The sequence below is a fragment of the Mandrillus leucophaeus genome, unplaced genomic scaffold, assembly GCF_000951045.1.
Source record: "Mandrillus leucophaeus isolate KB7577 unplaced genomic scaffold, Mleu.le_1.0 Scaffold259, whole genome shotgun sequence".
Taxonomy (NCBI): Eukaryota; Metazoa; Chordata; class Mammalia; order Primates; family Cercopithecidae; genus Mandrillus; species Mandrillus leucophaeus.
This window is the reverse complement of record NW_012102687.1, coordinates 2150231-2153479: the sequence shown is the minus strand read 5'-3', so window position 1 is coordinate 2153479 and position 3249 is coordinate 2150231. Positions and strand designations below refer to the sequence as shown.

The following is a 3249-nucleotide window of genomic DNA, read 5'->3' as shown; positions in this document are numbered from 1 at the left end:
GTTTCAATAAATACGAAGTATCATTTTAACCTATTTTAATATAAAAGAAGCAAAAAATACTGCTGACTTGCTTTGCTTCTTGAACTGACTTAGAGTGCTGTTCATGACATAGAAGACACAATAGTTAATGAGTGGTTACTACAAGCTCTTTAGACTTCAGCATTTACTGCTCTCCAACCTTCAGCAATATTTTGGCAGTAATAATCATATTCTTCATTAACATCATAACTGTCCTGGGACCAAAACCCCAAGGAACTGGAATGATGTAATCAGCTTTTTCGTGATTCCTTCAAAGTCCGTATCTCCAACCAACTTGAGTTTAGCAATTTTGGGACCTTGAATTCTATATATTCTCATGTCAATGATTGCGGCTCCTCCCTTGATATCTGCTGTGATCAGATTTGGAATGCCTGAGGCAGATACTACAATATCTGCAAGAATTATATTTTTCTTCAACTACTCTGTGGGAGTGTACTGATGAGATATTGTAACAGTGGCATCACTTCCAGGACTTTCATGTGCCCCATCTGTGTTTAATAACATTAAAATGAGCATCCCAACATTCTTTTAATTTCCCAACTACAATCACATTCTTCTCTAGAGCTGCAATGCCAGTTCACTTCATCGTTTCCCACATACCCTCTGGGGGAGCTGGTAGCATGGAATACTGGTGAGAACACATTTGCCCAACATTAAGTACATGAAAGCAATCAACATCCCTGTCTGGAGAAACAGCATTAGGGATCTTTCTCTCATCAGTGTGATCTGGAATGGGCCCCTGAATAAGGAGGCTATCTACGTTATCATCATTTTTCAGTTTATTGATTAAATTCAACAATACCTCCTCTGAAATTGAAGCTGGTTGTACAACTGTCTCACTGTTAATTTTTACATCTTTAGCTGCCCTGGTTTTGTTGAGGACACAGGAATGACTTGCAGGATTATTATCCACCAGAACCAGGCTCAGGTGTGGTCTTTTGTTGCCAGAAGGCACCCACTTTTCCACTTCCGGCTTGATCTGCTGAACCATTTTCCTTTAAGAAATGACGATAGCTTTCTTACTCATTTCTCTTGGTTTTATGCAAACACACACACACACATCCTTGATGCATAATAAATATATTTACACATAATCATCCTTGATATATAATAGATATATTTACACATAGCCATAAGGCTATATATATATGTATATATAGCCTTATGTATGTATATATACTGTATATATAAATACTCAGAGAGAGGGACTTAACTTGCACTTAATAAAACGTTCCCTATGAAAGCAATACACTTAGAAAAAATGGTAGCTGCACATTCAGATACAAATTATATACTAATGTTAAAGCATGGCGTTCTGGGGGAAGCCAGCGTTCCAAGTCTCAGTCTTTGCTTCCAAACACATGTTCTGCGTGTTAGGCCAACTTGTGAATTCCTGCGAGGTGGAAGGGAAGATGGAGGAGATGACAGGTCTGCACCGCCTGAGCAGCAGAGTGGCCCAGGAGGCAGGCATTAGAGCAGTTGCTGGGAAACTATTGTCTGTAATTTTAAAGAGCCCAGTGGTAGATCCATCTGTTTTCCCCTAAATGACATTGCTAAAAATGCCATTGTCAGAAACACTCAATTTATACACATACACAAGTATAAAATTATAAACAGCCTGTCATTATTTTTACAATTTAAATAGTTCACAACATTCGTTTTTCTGTGAACAAGTTTCTTTTTTTAAACTTTTATTTTAGATTTGGGTGTACATGTGAAGGTTTGTTACCAAAGTACACATGTATGTATGGTAGCGGTTTGTTGTACATAGTATTTCATCATCCAGATTTTAAGCCAGCACTAAAATGACCAGCAAAGAAGCTAGAGAAGGTCATGTTAAAAGTAAATAATATTAACAAATGTTGTAAATCATAACTTGATATAAAATAACATTATAAAATACTTTGTTATAAACTAGTAAAGTCACTTATATAATTTAATAAAAATATTTACAATTCTGGCTAAAAATAACTTTGAAATGTTGACCAATATATTCTGTATTCCTTACCTATTTAATATGTAGGCTTATAGATGTTAACTTTTACATACTTCAGTCTGTTAACATGTGGTCCTTGAACTTGAAATAACATGACTTTTCTGATGTTTTTGGAACTAAGTATCTCTTAACGTTCACAGTAAGCTACCTTTGTAGTGAATTTCACAATGTAAATTAGTTAAGTGATTGTATATCCATTTTCATGCCTTGTGACATTTCATTAGATCCTGTATGGTGATGTAAAGTTTGTATCTTTAAAAACAGTATTTCTGAAATGAATTTGAAATTCATTACTGCTCAGAAAAGGGAAAAAATAAAGGTTTGAGTTGGAGTTACTCATTCTCACATTGCTTCACAGCCTTCCTTCACTAATATTGATATTTAAAAATATATTCACACATATCATTGGTTTGCACATATGTTCCATTATTAAATAGATTCTGATTAGGCTTTGTATATCTAGGAGTTTTTGATATATGTTTGAAATATGTATTATTTGTTAACAATTGACTTTGATAATATAACAGGTTACTGAGTAAGCTTTATAAGATAATTTGATGGCAAGAAAAGTGATAAGTGTATGAGTTCATGATTAGAGACATCCAAGATTAGTTTCTTTCAAAATGCAAAAAGCAAAGTGAGGAAAAAAACCCTAGGAAAACTACATAAAAGAGGCTTTATTGCATTATTAATACTTGTTTTAAAAGTTATCAAATATTATCTAAATCTGCTCTAATTTAAGGTATTGAAATTTTTCAAAGGGACTGCAATTACCATGTCCTTTATCTTTCAATATGCTCCTTGTAGGTAAAATGGAGCATCAGTGACACTGTTGTCAAAGCCACTTCGGTTAATGTTTACAAAACGTCGTAATTTACATAGCACAAAGGAGGTTTTCGGCACTTGATGTCTGTTTTTATCTTCTGGATGAACACTGGTTCTCAGATTTAGCTAGATCCCCTGGTAAGTTTCTGATGATCTCAGATATTTTCATTTTATCCACATATCCAGATGAACTTTTTGGTTTTCTTATTTAACAAAATGCTGCCAGGGGCTGCTTTACAGTCATGTGACCTGTATAGTCAATTTCACACAACTCTACCTTTGGAGTGATACTACATTTGGTTAAGTCTTTGCTGTTGCTATCCTAAAAATCTTACTTGTTTTGTGCACGGGCCTCTGAAGTTTCATTTTTCACTGGGCTCTCAAAATTA

General features: G+C 34.6%; 1 pseudogene; it reads right to left on the bottom strand.

The window, feature by feature from the left end:
* Window positions 1–124: 124 nt before the first annotated feature.
* Window positions 125–1066, bottom strand: LOC105542435 (annotated as a pseudogene).
* Window positions 1067–3249: the final 2183 nt, after the last annotated feature.